Genomic DNA, 19,652 nt, shown 5'->3' with positions numbered 1-19,652 from the left:
TTCCCCCCAAGGCCCCCGCCACCAGATCAGTTTTCCTTCCTTGGCTCTACAGTAGCTACGCCCCAGCTCTCTTCCTCTCTTCTTCCTTCCTCCCTGCTTCTGTTGGCACCACATAAAAGAAGGCTGGCACTACTGTAGCTGTGGAGCACAGAGGCATACCTCCCAACTTTTCAACTGGGACAAGAGGGAATGTTGCGCATGCCTTTGGTGTGTGCACAAAAATATGGGGGTGGCCTATCGACAAGGAGGCGCGAGTTCTCATGAAATGCCGTACCCACGAGTAACAGCCCCATATTCATCATGCTGGGGGCTTGGTCAGAGCTCTGGGAGCTGCTGGATAGCCCTCCAGCCTCTTCCAGAACAGGGAAAGTGTATATGGATGACGTGCGTGTGTCCTCCCCAATTTCCCCCTGCGTGCGGGACACTGTTGGACCATGGGTGGGACAGCGGGACAGTACCTGTAAAATTGGACTGTCCCGCTGAAATCAGGACAGTTGGGAGGTATGCATGGCTACTCCCTTTCCCCTGCTGCCCTGCAGTCTCTACCACTGTCCCTTTCCCTGCAGTGTCTCTCACTGTCTCCTTCTTCTCCCCTGCAATCTCTTGCAGTCCTCTTATTCTTCCCTGCAGTCTTTCTCACAGTCCCCTTCTCCCCTGCTGTCTCTTTCACAGTCTCCTTTTCCCATGCAGTGTCTCTTACTGTCCCATTCTACTCCCCTGCTGTCTCTCTCACTGTCTCCTTCTCTCCTGCAGTCTCTCTCACTGTCCCCTTCTTCTCCACCCTTCTCCACTGCAGTCTCTTTCATAGTCCCATTCTTCCCTGCATTCTTTCTCACTGTCCCTGTCTTCTCCCATGCCATCTCGTTCAAAGTCCCCTTCTCCCTTGCCATCTCTCTCACTGTCACCATGTTCCCTGCAGTCTCTTTCACAGTGCCCCCTCCCTCACTGTCTCCTACTCCCTTGTAGACTTTCCCACTGTCCCCTTCTTCTCACCTTTATTTGTATAGGTCCCCTAGAGTCTCTCTAGGTAGGGCTTCTGCATATAACAACCACCCATTGTTCCCATAGAGTACAAGGCACTCACTGGTACTTAGGATGCTGCCAGGTCTTAACCTCCGGACAGCAAGGACTTATACAAACAGCAGGAGTTCACAAGGTAAAACTGGAGTAGTAGTACAAAGCAAATATAAACCATGGAGCAGCTTACAGCCGTGGACACCAGCAAAATAGAATGTACACTAATAAACAGGTAGCGTGAATATCAGCAATAATAAGCAATAATATCACAGGGTAATTGCCACAGAGCAGTGTGCACTGCAGACTATAACAGAATACGATTGCATATAAACACAACTACATCAAATAATGGCAATCACAAACAACAGATATGTTGCAAGATGGCATAGCAATAAACTCAGATACACATGCAGCTGGCAGTATGGAATTAGAGCATAACATATAATGCAGAATGGAATAGCAATATATTAGCCAGCCTGTGTTTTGCAGAGAATAATAGCAGCAAGAGATGTGCACATATATTGCAGGATGGAATAGCAATAGTACAAAACATGAATGCCTTGCAGAGTGGATTTGTAACACAAGGCAGAGCCAGGACAGGAACAAGGGATACCAAACAGCAGATACAGTAACAGGGACCGGATAGCATGACTTCCACAAGAAACTATTTCTGACAAGGCAGGAATGGGCTGGCTGCCCTATAACAGAAGTCAGCCAATCCTGTGTGAGCAAACGAGACCAGCCTCTGGTAATTACCACTATGAGCAGCTGAGTGCTGTGTCTTCACAGAGGCTTCCCAGCTGGGAACAATCAGCCTGGACCAAACCTCACCGTGGCTGTCTTTGCCTGTTAAACCTCTCAGCTCTGACCTGCAGCAGATATAAGCTGTTATGATGGCTCATAACAGTAGACCTGGGTTTATCTGGGAATTACCCAAATAATGCTTCCTTTAAGGTGTCTGCATGCAGATGTCTTCCGGGAACCCATGATCTTGCCTCTGGTCCATATCCCTTCCAGTGTACCAAGAAATCAACTTGTCCACGGACATATTTGGAATTCAGGATTTTTCCACAATGTACTCTTGATGGCCTTGGATCAATACTGGAGATGGTCTATTTGGATGGACAGACTTGAGTTTCTTGGACACCAACACTGGTTTCAGTAGAGAACAATGAAAGGGATTTGGGTAGCTTGAGACAAAAGCCACTGCATTCACTTGTCTGATGATTTGGAATGGTCCACTGTATCTGGGACCAAACTTCTGTGATGGTTGTTTAAGTTTAATGTTCCAGGTGGACAACCATACTTACTTGCCCACTTTAAAAGTACACAACCTGCGAAGTCTATCTGCAAAGACTTTAGAGCGGAATGAAGCCTTGTTGAGAGCAGAATGTACTTTCTTCCAGATAACTTTGAGTCATGTTTACATGTTTACATTGGAAGTTACTGCACCAGGCATTATTGGCGAAAATTAATTTGCTCTAGGATGATATCCATAGATGCAAACAAATGGAGAAACTTTAGTGGATGAATGACATGCATTGTTATAAGCAACTCTGCCAGTGGTAAATGCTACGGGAAGCAGTTGGGAAGCCAACGGACATAATCCCGACCGCCAGCATCCTGACTGTCTAATCCCAGCAAGTGTCTAATAACAAAACCTGAAAGTGTCTAATGAAAACCTGATGCCTGTCATTAGACCTACCCCGGGAGCCCGACACCCAGCTTACCGATCAAAGGTAAGCTGGGCGCAGACAGTCGCGTGGGGGGGAAGGTGAGGTTAGGGCTCCGGGGGGGGGACTTAGGGTTAGGCACCCCCTTGGGAGGTTAGGGTTAGGCTAGGGGAAGGGGGTTAGGGTTAGGCACTCCCCGGGGGGACATTAGGGTTAGGCACCCCTCAGGAGTCTTTGGGTTAGGCTGCAGGGAAGGGAGGGTTAGGTTTAGGCACTTGGGGGAGAGGTTAGGGTTAGGCACCCCTAAAGGAGGGTTAGAGTTAGGGGGTAGAAATTGGTTAGTTTATACTTACCTTAAACATTCGGGATCTTCACCCCTGACGGGCTTCCGCTGCCGGAAAAATCATACTGGTTCCAATGCTACACCCAGTTGTTTTGAAGCTTAGAAATGTAACAGCTTAGATATTGTTCTAATGACTGATTTACTCATTCTGTCTGACCATTAGACTGTTGGTGGTATCCAGTCGACAAACTCAGCCTAATTCCCAGTGCTGAACAAAACAATTTCCAAAACTGGGCAATAAACTGGGTACCCTTGTCAGACACGATGTCCACTGGTAAGCCATGCAATTTAAAGATATGCTTGATAAACAACGAAGCAAGTTCTTAGGCAGAAGGAAGCTTGGTCAGTGGGACAAAATGAGCCGTCTTGCTGAAGCGGCCCACCACCACCCAAATGGTATCACAACTGGAGGATCTGGGCAATTCAACAATAAAATCCATTTAAATTATGCAACTATGGTTTGGTGGGAACAGCCAAAGGCATAAGTTATCAAGCAGGAAGTGTTTGAGGACTTTTATTCTTGGCACAAATTTCACACACTTGAACAAATTCTTTGGCATCCTTGAGTAATGGAAGGCCACCAGACTGAATGGGACAACAACTGCAAAGTCCTTGAGTTACCAGGATGCCCGGACACTTTATTGGCATGCAATTCTGACAAAATGGCACACGTCAAATATTCAGGTACATACAAACATCCTTCTGAAGCTTCTGCTAGAGCATGTGCTTGCATAGCTTGAAATTGAGTGTAAAGATATTGGGTTAAACCAGCATGAATAGACGTTGCAGGAATAATCAGCATCTTGGACATCACTGTCTCATGTTCATGAATGAAGCTGCATGAAAAGACATCTGCTTTGACATTTTTAGACCCAGATCTGTAGGTGATGACAAAATTGAATTGAGTAAAGAATACAGCACAATGTGCCTGTCTGGAGTTTAGTCTCTTAGCTGATTCAATGTATAGCAGATTCTTGTGGTCAGTGATGACTGTGAAGGTATGTTTAGCCACCTCCAGCCAGTGTCTCTAATCTTTGAGGGCCCATTTGATAGCCAACAGCTCTTGATTGCCTAAATCAGAGAATGGATGAATGAACCAACTATTGTCATTCGCAAAGCAGGGGCATCTTAAGAGAGGAGGGGTCCCTTGTGCATTCCCCATCTGGGGCCCCTCCTCTATCCACAGCGCCCAGCTGCTGACTGACATGGCTGCCCGGCCACTGCATCATCAATAGACTCTGGGCACTATGGTGTGCCCAGAGTCTACTGCGCATGCGCAGATCGCCAGGGAATTTTCCCGGGGATAGAAAAATAGTAGCACCGGCTATTTTCCAGCATTTTGTGCAGCGTTGAGACACCCAACACAGGACCTCGGAGAGGAAAGTTTTAGATAATAGGGGTGCAGGTGTGGGCCCCCCTGAACCCGGGGCCCATGTGCACAGCAATGGATTAGGAAATGTACTTATCCCTGAACTCTCTTGGAATCGAGTACCTTTTCCACAACAAATTCCTGATGACCCTGAACCAGCACTGGAGATGGTTTCTTAGGTTGTACAGATGTGAATTTCTTGGAAGTAATGACAGGCTTTAACAAAAAGCAATGGAAAGTATTGGAAATCCTTAAAGATTTGGGTAATCTAAGATGAAAAGCAACAGAGTTCACCTGCTTGATAATCTGAATGGTTCAATATATCTGGGCCAATCTTCTGTGATGGCTGACTGATCTTAATATTGTGGATTGACAACCAAATCTTGTCATCCACCTTAAACATACAAGGTCTATGATATTAATATGATAAAAAAAATTGAGCGTAAGGAAGCTTTGTTGAGAGCAATGTGTACTTTCTTCCAAATCACTCTGAGGTGGGAAGCCATCTTGTGAATAGGAAGCATATTGCTGGGCACCGATGAGGAAAATTAATTTGCTCTGGGGTGATATCCATACACCATGCTCTGGAGTGATATCCATAGAATAGTGACACTTTCATGGAGGAATGACATGCATTATTATAGGCAAACTCTGCTAATAGTAAGTATTCTATCATATCATGAAGTTTAGAGATGTTACAACAGAGATACTATTCTAGAGGCTGGCTAACTTGTTCCTCTGACCATTTGGCTAACCTTGATATCCAATGCATAACAGAATGATTTCCAAAACTGGGCAATGACTTTAAAAACTGGGCATTAAACTGAGATCATCTATCTGACATGATGTCCAGGGATATGCCATGCAACTTGAAGATGTGCTGTATGAACAATGAAGTTAGGTCTTTAGCACAAGGTCTTGACAAGCTGAATAAAATGAGCCAACTTGCTAAAGCAGTCTACCACTACCCATCAGATTAACAATCAAATCCATAGAAATATGTGACCATGGCTTAACTGGAATGACCAAAGGAAGAAGTGGTCCAGAGGAGGCTGTACGAGAAGTTTTATTTTTGGTACAGACTTAACAAGCCAAAATAAATTCCCTGACATCTTGAGTGATAGTAGGCCACCAAACTGAGCAAGACAGTAATTCCAGAGTCTCAGAAATTCCTGGATGACCAGACACTTTATTACAATGAAACTCAGATAAGATGGAACCTTTTATCTATGGAACATACAATCATGCATGAGGAGTCTCTGAAGGAGCTTGTGCCTTTAAGGATTTAAGCTGTGAGGAAAGGTCTTGTGCTAAACTGGCATGAATGGAGACTGCTGGAATAATAGGTAGTTTGGCAGTAACATTCTCGTGTTCACAAAAAAAGCTGCGTGACAAAGTGTCAGCTTTGACATTCTTAGAGCCGAGTCTGTAAGTAATGATAAAATTAAACCGGGTAAAGAACAATGCCCAACATGCTTGTCTAGAGTTGAGTCGTTTAGTAGATTTGATTTATAGTAAGTTTTTATGGTCTGAGGTGAGGTGTGTTTAGCCCCCTCCAGCCAATGTCTCCAATCTTCAAATGCACACTTGATGTCAAGTAATTCTCGGCTTCTGACATCCTGGTTGACCTCTATGCTTGAAAAGTTCAGAGACAGGAAGGCACAAGGATGCAGCTTATTATCAACAGAATCCTTCTGGGTTAGAATAGCTCCAACTCCCACTTCTGAGGCATACACGTCAATGATGAATGATAATTCAGGATTCAGATAGCAAAGAACTGGAGAAGAGACAAAGGCTTTCTTCAGCATATTGAAGGCTTGAATGGCTTGTGGAGACCAGTTAGAGGAGGTGTCTGCTCCTTTCTTGGTGAAGGCTGACAGTGGGGGAGCCAGTGCAGAGAAAGAACAAATGACATTCCTATAATAGTTGGGCGAAGCCCAAACACCTTTTGTATGGCTTTCAAGTTAGTGGGCTGTACCCAATTGAGGTTGTACTGAAGTTTGCCGGGATCCATGGAAACCCCCTTAAGAGTGATGAAATATCATAGGAAGGGAACTTCTTCAACTCCAAATTCACATTTCTCAAGTTTAGCAAATAATTGATTCGCACAGAGTTTCTGCCGAACCTGTTTGACATGCATTCAATGCTGCTCCAATGACTGTGAATAGATTAAGATGTCATCTAAATAGACCACAACAAACTTTCCAGAAATTCACGTAAGACATCATTATTCAGATCTTGGAAGACAGCGGGCACGTTCGGATAAGACGAAGGGCATAACCAGGTTTTCATAATGCCCAGACTGGGAATTAAATGCCATCTTCCATTCATCACCATTCTTGATTAGAATTAGTTTATAAGCACCTCGCAGATCTATTTTGGAAAAGATGGTAGCTCCCTCAAATGGTCAAACAATACAGAGATCAGGGGTAATGGATAGCATTTTTTAAGTGGGTTTAGCGATTTTGTTCAAAACTCTAAAATCAATGCAGGGTTGAAGGCTTCCTTTTTTTTTGGCCACAAAGAAAAATCCCATGCCCACTGGGGACTTCGGAGGCCTAACAAAACTTTTGTTGAGACTTTCCTTAATGTAATAGTCCATGGCTTTAGTTTCGGGAGCAGATAAAGCATATAACCTCCCTTTAGGCAACTTGGCACCTGGCATTAATTTGATGGTACAATCATAATCCCTGAGGGGTGGCAAAGTATCAGCTTAATTTTTGGAAAAGATATCAGCAAAGTCCTGATATTGAGGAGGTAGACCTTCAGGTACCCACTGCAGCACCCAAACTGGCAACAACAAACAACCTTCAGCACATGGAGCCCTAATGGATTATTTCTCCTGTCTCACAGTTAATCACAGGATTATTATACTTTAGCCATGGATGGCCTAATATGAACGAAACAATGGGAAAATGTATTAGGAAGATTACCAAATTCTTTGTATGCAGTGAACCTATGGCCACCAGTACTGGAGGAGTTTGACTCAGCCAATCACCGGACAGTAGGATGGGCACAGATGACAATGGGAGGTTGTCCGGTGACAGGGGACAGAGTATGATGCTTATGTGAACAACATGGTAAGATGACTGGAGTGGGGGTAGAACTTGGCAGAGACATGGGCTCAAGGTATATTACTTAGATTGAGAAAGAGATAATATAGGTTAGTTACTTTTCAATAGTTTCCAAAATTACAAACTAAAAACAAAAAAAGGCTGGGCAACACCAGGATATTCTGATAATATATATACAGTACAATGTGATTTGATATAAGCTTTCTGTAAGTTACATTTACTACATGTGTTCTGGCTCCTAGAAAATACTTATTGTGATTATATCTCTCTGACATTATTTGTTACCAGAAGATATTCCTTTTTATCTAAATGTGGGTGAATAGTAAATGAATACCTTATCTGTATGCATTAGATGGGATTTACATCTCAGTTGGCTTCCTAATGGATAATCAACTTAAATATAAAAATATAAATATTTAAAAATACTGTTTAAAATGGTAATGAGAATCATTAGGTGGACTATTCCTTTGGGGTGCAAACATTTACAAATTTTTCAAAGAGGACTCTAAATCAGATTTAATTTGATCCAAGTGCAATGTGTAGAAATAATATGTGTCTTCTCTTCATCCTAGATACTGAGAGGTCTGTCCCACTGTCCTAGCTGATTGATGTCACAAGGCATGATAGCTCTAACTTATACATTCACATCTCGTTCATCCAACGTGTCAATCCTTTTTGAGAGGAGCTTTCACTTGCTTTGATCACAAAACACTCATAATCTTTTTAGCATCAAAAGCAGTTTATTTTCTTTCATGTGGGCACAAAAGGTACAAACCTCCAGAGATTTAAAGGATCTGCACCTGGATGTTGAGGTTCAACAATTAAACTGTGATGCTCTCTGTATTTTAGAGTCAGTCTTGTTAGATTCTAAATATCAAATAAATGCACTTGTATCACATATGAAGTAGTAAAAAAAACTCAGATAAATAACCACATCAATTAGATATAGAGAATGTAAGTATGGAAATGAAAGTAAACGGAAATATATCAATACTGTAAAATAAGCAAAATATCAAGAGAAAGAGGGGTTTGGGATTTCATACAATCCCATAATTACCCACAAATGTGCATTGATGATTATTTCTGTACCTCTTATAAGAATTTACATGGCACACTGAGTACCTGTACCCTGTGTACTGGCAGCCTGAATAATGGCTGGAATCCATAGTTCCCATGTTTGTTGGTAGAAACCTTTGATAAAGAAGACTATGGGCCTGATTCATCACAGATTGCTATTGTGATTGTGGCTGCGATTACACACGCTGTGAAAATATGCTAGTGAATGCAATTGCAAAGCCGTCACAACATAATAATAGTAATGTATAAAGTGAATGATGATTCTGATGTTATCTGATATTTTTTTTTTTACAAATGTATAAAATGAATGAAGATTTCCGACAAGCAAACACTTTATTATGAGCATGGGCATAGCCAGAATTGTATGGGTCCCATAGAAACATTTTGAAGCAGCTCCCGTCCCAAAGCTTCTAAAGAAACACCTATTTCAACAACAGTTTCTTATTTTAATATAGCAGTGCCCTAATTCATCTTATGAACCACTAGAGTGCCCTTGTTAATGTTTTACCCCATCGTAATACCCTAGATAGTATTGTATAACACAGGCTCACTGAATAGTTTAGTTGTGCCTATGAGGGTGAAACGGGAATGTGGATCATTTCAGTGTGGAACTTTATTAAGAGGGGGAAACAGAGAGAACCTATAAGGGAGCTGACGAACCCACTTTTCAGGCTGGGCGATGGGCTGGACTCAATTGCTTAGCAGGCAATTCTGGCAACTTGGTAAAAAACTATATGATTTGGATCTGGGGACCCCTAAGCCTCTCGGCTTCATAGCAATGGCAACCCCTGCACCCACTATAGCTATGCCCATGATTATCAGTAAACATAACAGTAATAAAAAATAAAAAAAACTGTAACAGAACATATCAAGGTAGAGTTTAAGAAAAGTACACAATGTGCAGTTGTTATTGTATGTGTGAAATATGAATAGTTACAGGTGTGTGTGTGTGTTTGTGTGAGACAGATGTATGGCACTGATGTATGGACATTCCTAAGTCAGTGTCTGCGAATGATGTATGTATGTATGTATGTATGCATGTATGTGTGATGTATGAATATTCCCAGTTTAGTGTGTGATAGATGGATGAACATACTGTATGTTCGATTGGATAGTTCCATGGTAGTGTGTGCATCCCGACAGTAAGTATTAGGGTTAGGGGGAGGATTAGGTTGTGGGTGGGGAGGTGTAGGGTTAAGCTGCGGGGGAAGGGTTGGGCTGCAGGAGGGAAGGGTTGGGGTTAGTCTTTGGGAAAGGTGGGTTAGGGGTTAGGATACTTACCTACTTGTGTCAGGATGGCACTGTCAGTATTCTGACCACCGGCATCCCACCTGCTAGTACCCCAGACCCAACCCCTTTACTGTATGTTTAGTAGAGATGTGTGCAGACCCCTGTGTTTTAGTTTTGGTTTTGATTCTAAATAGTTATCATGTTTTGTTTTTTGTAAAACCGCCTTCAATTGTTTTGCCTTTGGTTTGGTATTTCTTTAAAAATTAATAAAAACATCTAAAATCATGTAATTTGGACTTGTTTTTGTTCCTACAGTATTAATAACACCAATAACATTCATTTGAATACCTCACAGCTCACAAAATTGTTTTCACCAGTATTGGCCAACTAATAAGTTAAAAACAAACTTCTAATACCAGCAAACCACAGGACTCAGGCCAATAGAGAAATTCAAGCCAGAGTAACAGGCTAGTATAGTTTGTTAGTTAATGAATAAGTGTCGGGAGCATACTGGTGTTAATCGTGGAGAGAGGTGTAATCTTGCCATCATGCAGTCAGAAATTTGCTTTCTATTATTTTAATACAATTTTGATGTGGGGCTAAAACATCCAGTAAATACTGTACTATATGGTGTTTCACAAACACACACAATATTGGCAAAGCCCATAATGAAAACTGGTGTACTTAACAATTGTATTGTCCTTGGATTTGCACATTTTAAATATGCCAAAAATTTCAGCAATAGGGTTTGCCACTTTTGTGCCTGAAGTACTTGGTTTGTTAGGGCCCCCACAAAAAGAAACATTTTGGTGGTTTTGTTAAACCAAGCTACCAATGGTCTTGATAAGGCTACCAATGTTAATAATCCTCAAAGTTGAAGATGTCATCATCCTCATCATTGCCCTCCTCAATGTTTGGTAATATCAACACCACACAATATTAGCTCATCTTCACTGGAATTCACCATTAAAAACTCTATAATTGGCGGCAAAGGTATTCCTCATAGAATTTATAGTTCATTTTGATAAACATCAGTTTTTACACATTTTTTTTAAGTATCCTCCTACGCTGATCACTCCCAAAGAAAGGAAAACATTACATACGACTTAAACATAGGATCAATCATAGTTACCAAAATATATTTGGTTCCTTGAGAAGCGAAAAAAAAGGACATGATCTACATGTCCAACATACTTAACAGAGGCCCTCATTCAGAGCCGCACGTTAACAACAGTACGCTCGTTGCGTTCCGATGTTGACTAACCGCGCATGCGTCGGTGTTACACTGCGCATGTGCGTACGGCAGATTGCGAGCTTTTTTTCTCTCGTTCCTAAAATAGCGTACAGGAAGTGACATGTCAAATGTGATTGACAGAACAGGGCGTTTTTGGGTGTTGACGGGGGTGGAGATGAAAAAACGCAGGCGTGGCGAGGCGTTTTTGGGGCGTACATACATTAGCAGATGCGAACGTCAAATGTGTTCGGACCGTCTCATACGTCACTGAAACATCCGCTTTCCCTTCAAAATGCTCGCACAGCTTAGGGTCAGGATTACTCGACCACATTGGCGATGGCCTTCTCCTCCGTCCCGGGACTCCACGATGGTGCTGCGATTAATCGCGGCTGGTCAGTAAAGTAATTAGTGTTGGATTGAAATCCGGCTTGGTATGTGTTTGGAAAGCAGTTTATTGGGATAGCACAAAAGCGTACGCAGGTGGAAATCAGAGCTGCTAATGTCATGATTACACAATCAATTAGCGTACATTTTTGGGGTTTTATTTTGGGCACAATTTGTTGGTTATGGCCTATTGTAACAATAATGTCATCATCTTTTAATTAGCTCCCCTTTTTTTTGGTTTACTGTGGAATTTGCATCGCTATGTGATTTTTGAAACGTTCCTTAAAGAGGCCTTTTTTTTTTTTTAAGAGGGTCAGTTTTTGCCTTTAGGGCCAGGATTAAATGTAACCCATTTGTACAATAATGTCACAATACAATGTCAGTTTTTTGTTTTTAATTTATTGTTTAAACACAAACAAATTGGCCTAATATTTTGTTGCCTTTTTTTGTGGCCAAGATATTTGATCCAAAAAAAAAATAACCATAACTGCTAACATAAGCGTAAATACAAAATTTAAAAACATTTCACAAGAAAGGAGAGGGAAGTTTTGACCAGAAAGGAATATGAGCCAAGCACAGAAGGAGTGTGGGAAAAGTCGCCATTGCTGTCACCGTTTTCTCGCCCGTTTGGCTGGGTGAGGGTGGGCGCCAGACCGGGTCCGGGATGCCATCGGGCTGGCCTGTCCAGAGGCAGATGTTGTGGCCTCTGGACTAGGCACAGGGCTAGGCACATTTGGAGGATTGCCTGATGTTGTGCCAGAGGTGGAGGATCCGGATGTTCCGGCAGGAAGGGAGGTCGGCTCCACCATGTGCTGGTGAACGAGCTGCTCCAGGGCATCGGCGATGCGGATGTTGGCCCTGGTATTTTCTGCCAGGGCCTGAGCAATGGTCACGTATCAGACTGGCGTCCATCCTCTGCAGAATCTCCGTATGGCAATCCGATTTAAAATTGAGTTCTGTGAGGAGGCCCACTGCCTGCGAGGGGGCACGCCCTGGACTGGCTTCTGCAGGGTCCTCAGCCGGATGTACTGGTTCCTCCCCTGCAGAGCCAGCAGAAATTCTGCGGCCAAGGCTCCCCTCTGGAGCAGACTCATCCGCCTCTGTCTCTGTTAGGAAATTGGAGAAAAGACTCACATTAGAATCTACATATTGGCACAATAGCATTTCAGAGTTGGTGACATCACAAGACTTACCTTGGCCAACATGAGGAGCCGCAAAGTCTGGCATGTCCGTATCCATGTTGGACACGCCAAACACCTCCACAGCCTGCACACACCCCTGTGCCATCTCTTCTAAGTCTGTCAACTCCAATGACACAGGGGTGGGACCCCCACCTGTCCCCCTTGCATGCCTAGCCCTGTCGGCAAGTTTTTGTTTGAGACGATATTTGAAGTCTGCCCATCTGTGGAATGAATTTGGAACCATTATCCTTTTTTTTACAATGGGGTTTGTTTATAGGATGGGAAAGTGTTTACTTACCGCCGTTTGACATCCCGGGCTAGACGGACATAATCACCCACCCTATTGACAGCAACGGCGACCTCCTCCCACATTCTCCACTTCTGGCTTTGGCTCATATTCCTGGCTGCCTGGGGCAGGATGTCAACGCACTTCTGGATCAAAACCTCCATCTCCTTGCTTGTGAAATGTGGCTGCCTTTTTTTTTTGCCAGCTTTGGCGGGTTGACTGGGGCCAGCAGTCTCTTCCATGTCATCCTCCTCACCTATTTGGGTAAATATTCAGATTTAGCCACTTCACAACTTGACCAATATATTTGTTTTAAAATAATCATGGAGACAAAATGCATGAAGGCCTTACCGCCGGATTTTTGGCCATTGTTTCCCTGGTCTGAAGCCATGTTTCTGCTTCCAGAATGAAAACAACCAGAAATTCAATGTGATTTCGTGACGTATTTATACATGCGTCCTTTGTTTGCTGCCGCATCATTGATTGTGCGTCCCTATGATTCATCCTTAATTTGTGCGGGAAAATAAACACTATTTATGGCTTGGTGTGTGTGGAGTCGAGGTGGGGTTGTTGGAGTGTTGTCGGTTAAGTTGTTTGGATTTGGTTGTTTGCGGTTGGAGGATTTGGCAGAGTTGGTTTTTTGTTTGTTTTTGCTACAGTTCTTTTGTTTTTCCGTTCGCATTTTTTTCCTTTTTTCCACATCCTTTCCTGATTTGGTAAGTTTTGTGCAGTCAAATTTGTGGCCAATTGGTGTCTTCTTCTGTTTTGTGGTTAGTTAATTTTTTTAACACTCATTTCATCTTTTTTAGTTTTTTTTGGTTTTCGGACCCAAAGAAGTTTTTTTGGGAAATCTTATATATTCGAGTTGGGTAAGTCCATTTTTTGTCTTGCATTTGCGAATTAATTACCGCATTTTTGACTGTTGGTGTAGTGACTTGCATTTGCAAAATAATTTACGCATTTTTGACTGTTGGTGTAGTGACTTGCATTTGCGAACTAATTACCGCATTTTTGAGTGTTGGTGTAGTGACTTTCATTTGCGAATTAATTACCGCATTTTTGACTGTTGGTGTAGTGACTTGCATTTGCGAAATAATTAACGCATTTTTGGCGGCTTATTCATCATGTAATCCAGTTTTGCTTTTCCCTTTTCCATTTTTTGGGTCCATTTGAACCCTATTTGACGTACGGTGTGCAATGTCGTTTTCATCGATGGCCAAATGTGTGTTTCCGCTATTTTCTGTGTTGGCTTGCAACAATTTGAATAAATAAAAATCACCCTCTAAATTTTTGAAGTCTCATTGTTGGCTTTTTTACAGTTTATACGTATCATGACAATACCCCGGCATGTAAGCAGCTATGGATGGTATCAGAAAGCTAAGTTGTTTTTTGTTACTTTTGGGGTGGGTCAAAAGCCTTACATTGTAAACTTTGAATTTCAGGTAGATCTGGGGCGAATTGTTCTGGCCCTGCTCCCGAAAGACGACCAACCTCAAACTCGTCCCAGGCGTAGGCATCGTAGGCATGCAAGGCCCCAGATATTTCGAACACGTGTCACCCTTTTTGGAATGCCCGATGATGAGGTTTTAAGACGCTACCGTCTACCTCCCAAAATCATCATAGACACTCTCTCATTAATAGAAAGTGATCTTGAGCGGCAAATTGACAGTCCAACAGCAATACCACCACTGACACAATTTATGGCGGTGTTACATTTCTGTGCCTCAGGATCGTTTCAAACAACGGTGGGAATAGTGGCGGGCATCTCCCAATCCTCCTTTTCCAGGATCCTGAGGGCAGTGATGGAGGCACTTTTCAAGCACCTCCATCATTTTATTAAAATGCCTTTGGATATGGGTGCCCTTAGTGTGGCCAAGGCCAATTTTTACCAAATAGCTGGCTTCCCACACATCATAGGGGTTGTGGATGGTACTCACATACCACTTCAGCCTCCAGCACGGCTGGAGGCAATATTTAGAAACAGGAAACACTATCACTCCCTGAATGTAATGGTGGTATGTGATGCCTCCCTCCAGATCCTGTCCCTGAATGCTAAATTACCCGGAAGTGCTCATGACTCCTTCGTCATCCGGCAATCAGGGATATGGCAGAAATTAACCAACCTACAAGCTGGTGATGCGTGGCTTCTGGGTAAGTGGAGACCTTTAGTACATAACAATGTTAAGCTTCATACACAGTGTTCCTGATGTGGTCTATTTTTGTTCACAGGAGACAGTGGATACCCTTGCATGTCCTGGCTGCTCACTCCTTATTTGGCTCCCACACCAGGGCCACAAAGTGCATATAATTCCGCACTTACAGCCACCAGGCAAGTGGTGGAGCGCTGTATCGGCCTTTTAAAAGGCCGATTCAGATGCCTCCACCGCTCTGGTGGCGAGCTCATGTATGTGCCGGATATGGTGTCGAAAATTGTGGTCCTGTGTGGGATATTTCACAACATTGCCATAAGGAGTGGTGTCCCAATGCAGCCAGAGGATGCCTTACCTGAGGATGGCCCCCCCGAGGTTGGTCGAAGGTCAGTATGTGGGGGGGCCATACGCGATGATGTGGTGGCCAGATTTTTTAGGTAAGTTTGAACAAAACTCCAGTGTTTATACCTAATGTGTTTGTGTTTTTTGGCGAACATCTAATTTATTTTTATTTTTCTCACCATCTTCTGTTTGTTCACATAATCTTTGGCACTCCAACGCTCACTACTTCCTGCTACCCTTACCAAACCTGGATCTGGTCCTTTTGGGCATATATTCTGGAACCCATATCGCAACGCCATGTTTGTGGAATCATGTTGGCATGGTCCTTCGTCAACCAGTTCTTGATTTTGTGTTTTTATTTAATTATTTCTTGGTATGTGTTGTATTTGAATTTATCACTGTGTATTTATTTTGGGAGTGACCACTTTGTTTTCTCTGTTATGTTGTGAATAAATGTTTGAAGAGTGAAATGGTCTTCCTTTTTTGGAACGTTAACAGCAAGTGTAACCAGGTTAACACAAGTTACATTTGACTAAGGGGTAAACCAGTACTGACGCCAGTTGAGCTAAACTGAAATATGTTTTCAGCTTCCCAATCCACACCAAAAGGAAGCCTGGCCCAACCTTGGGATTTGTAAGATTGGCCTAAGCAGCTTGCGCACCAAGTAGGAACCTGGAAAATGTAGAAATATGTAATTGACACTACACCCAAAAAGGGAAATGACATTGGTACTGTTATGTGTTTCTTGTGTCTGTTTGACATACAAAGACAAAACACAATCTAACTTTTAAAAAAGGGAAATCCTTGCAGGAACAGTCTACTTATGTCAGGCTAAACTATCTTGGTTTTGGTTTTTAAAAATGAGCCACAACGTATATTTGTCTTAATAAATTTAATTGGAAAATAGAACAAAAATAAAAAAACTAATGCCGAAGGAGGCCAGACAGCCGGTCGAGGGCCACCAGAATGCCGATGACATGTTGGTGCATCTGCCCCACAACATCCGCCACCTCTTGCCGACGCCTCTGTTCCTCTGTGGGTGAGAAAAGTGTGTGGGTTAATACAACAATAGGGAATCCACAGAAAAAAAAAAAAAAACAACCAAATCACTCCTAAACCCAAAAACAAAAATAAAAAGGGTGGGCTGGCAAAAATACAAGGCCTAGGTACAAATTCCCACAGGTATGATATGTGTATGTTTAAATCACCAGGAAGAGGTAAAGGCAAACCTTCACAATCAACAAAAGTCAAGCCACAAAAACACGAAGAAAGGCACGACACATGATTACATACAAACAGTTTGTGCTTTAAAAAAAAATAAAATAAAACATACCGGGAGACAAAACGGGAGCTCCGGCCAAACCTCAATGATCCTCCTCGGAGGATCCGTCATTACCCAAAGAATGGGGCGGAGTTATGATGGACTCCGGGGAGGGGGTAATTGGAAGAGGGGTGGGTGGAGGAGAGGGGGAAGTGGGACGGAGGGGAAGGAGGCCCGACATTTCCGGGAGAGGGTCTGGGAAGGATGGGGAGGAGTGGGGAATAGGGGAAAGATTTGGGGTGGAGTGTTGGCTGGGGGTTGGGGATAGTGGGCGGGAACGCCGTCTGGACGGACGGTGAGGGCGGAGTCTTGGCTGTCCCCCTAAAATATGTCAAAGAAATTGCATTTAGTTTATGGACAAATCCGGGCAACCAAACTAAAAAAAAAAAAAAAAAAACCCAAATAGCAGTAGAATTAATAAATCAGAAATAGAGGGGAAACATGCAGACGCAGATATGAGTACAAATAATAAATAGAACAGACAGGAAAACATGCACACGCAGATATGAGTACAAATAATAAATAGAACAGACAGGAAAACATGCACACGCAGAAATGAGTACAAATAATAAATAGAACAGACAGGAAAACATGCAGACGCAGATATGAGTACAAATAATAAATAGAACAGACAGGAAAACATGCACACGCAGATATGAGTACAAATAATAAATAGAACAGACAGGAAAACATGCAGACGCAGATATGAGTACAAATAATAAATAGAACAGACAGGAAAACATGCAGATGCAGATATGAGTACAAATAATAAATAGAACAGACAGGAAAACATGCACACGCAGATATGAGTACAAATAATAAATAGAACAGACAGGAAAACATGCAGACGCAGATATGAGTACAAATAATAAATAGAACAGACAGGAAAACATGCACACGCAGATATGAGTACAAATAATAAATAGAACAGACAGGAAAACATGCAGACACAGATATGAGTACAAATAATAAATAGAACAGACAGGAAAACATGCAGACGCAGATATGAGTACAAATAATAAATAGAACAGACAGGAAAACATGCAGACGCAGATATGAGTACAAATAATAAATAGAACAGACAGGAAAACATGCAGACGCAGATATGAGTACAAATAATAAATAGAACAGACAGGAAAACATGCACACGCAGATATGAGTACAAATAATAAATAGAACAGACAGGAAAACATGCACACGCAGATATGAGTACAAATAATAAATAGAACAGACAGGAAAACATGCACACGCAGATATGAGTACAAATAATAAATAGAACAGACAGGAAAACATGCAGACGCAGATATGAGTACAAATAATAAATAGAACAGACAGGAAAACATGCACACGCAGATATGAGTACAAATAATAAATAGAACAGACAGGAAAACATGCACACGCAGATATGAGTACAAATAATAAATAGAACAGACAGGAAAACATGCACACGCAGTTTGCCCCACAAACACAAACATTAAAACCACAATACATAACACTTACTTGCCAGGATCTGCATGCGAAAGCATGCCAGCAAGCGGGGCGTTCGCCGTTGCAGGTCGGACCACCTGCGCTCCAGCTGCCCGATGTTGCGGCGTGAGCCGAAGGACCGCAGGCGGGACCGTACCTCCGCATACGCGGAGCGCTTCTGCCGGTTGGTCATGGGTTGAGGCTGGCTGGTGATCCGGCGATCCATGACCTCCATAAGCACCAGCAGCTCGCGCCTGGTGAATGCGGAGGCTCTCATGATGGCAATGGTGTTTTTCTTAAAAATCATTTTTGATAAAGTGTGTAAAAATTTTCTGATTGGCTAATGTATTTTGGAAATTAACAGGAGCAATTTTATTGGTTAGTGTATGAGTCATGTGTTCGACAGGGCCAGAAATCTCTGGAGAGTTAGGATAGGCTTGATGCAGTGACATGCGTAAGCAAATTTAAATAAAGAAATGAACCCAGGGAAATATGCGGGGATCCACAGCAATAGTACAATTGTTTAATTGTGGTTCACATGTTTTTTGAACAATAAAAGCAAATGTTTCATCCGTACGTATTCTGCGGGTAAACACAAACACGGACAAGAGTAAAGTTTCTTGCATTGTGTTGAAAAAAACAAACAATTAAGCTAATTGATACATTGATTGGCATGATACGATTGATGGAGGTAGGCAGAATAAAGGAGCAGGTAATCGACATCTGACAAGGCCACTTCCTGTTTATACTTGTGCGTGCGTTCCTTTTTCAAGCCATTTCGGGGATGTACACTCGCTATTTAGTACGCTCGTTAGTTAGAGGAGGGGTCGTCAGAGTTTTGGGAGGAATTTTAGATGCGAACGAAAATACGAGCGAGCCATTGAATTTAAATATTTTTGTACGTACGCCTAACGTACGTGCGCCCGCTTGCGAGTGGGTCTGAATGAGGGCCAGAATTGCTTAGTTTAATCTCATCCTTCAGCTTCTCTAGTTTCTTTTCCAGCAGTTTAATTAAGGGTATGACCTGACTCAGAGTGGTAGTGTATGAACTCACTTCACAGGTTACAATATCAAATGGTTTCAGTAGCTTCCATAAAATCAATTATTTTCTCCAGTATGCTGCAGTAAGATGGTAACATGTCACCCCTCTTCCTATCTCATGCCTTAGTGTACATCATGATGGCTTGTTGCTGTTCCTCCAGTTGCTGAAGCATATAAATGGTGGAATTCCATATGGTGCAACATATTGCTTCAGTTGGTGGCATGACAAATAGAACTGTTAGTGCAGCTGCTGTAATATTCTTCATGCGATTGCTGAATGCAGAAAATGCCCAGAATTTTATGAGCCACATCCAGCATGTCCTGCATGGACCTGTCATTTTTAAAGAAATTCTGAACCACCAAGTGTGCTCAAAACATGGTACATGTTGAAATTCACCCACTTGTAATGCTTGTATAATGTTATTTGCATTATTGGAAATGACAAATCCTGAGGAGGGGTGGG

This window comes from Taudactylus pleione, unplaced genomic scaffold (assembly GCF_031769625.1).
Source record: "Taudactylus pleione unplaced genomic scaffold, aTauple2 ptg000093l, whole genome shotgun sequence".
Taxonomy (NCBI): Eukaryota; Metazoa; Chordata; class Amphibia; order Anura; family Myobatrachidae; genus Taudactylus; species Taudactylus pleione.
The sequence above is the reverse complement of the archived record's forward strand: the minus strand, read 5'-3'. Positions refer to the sequence as shown.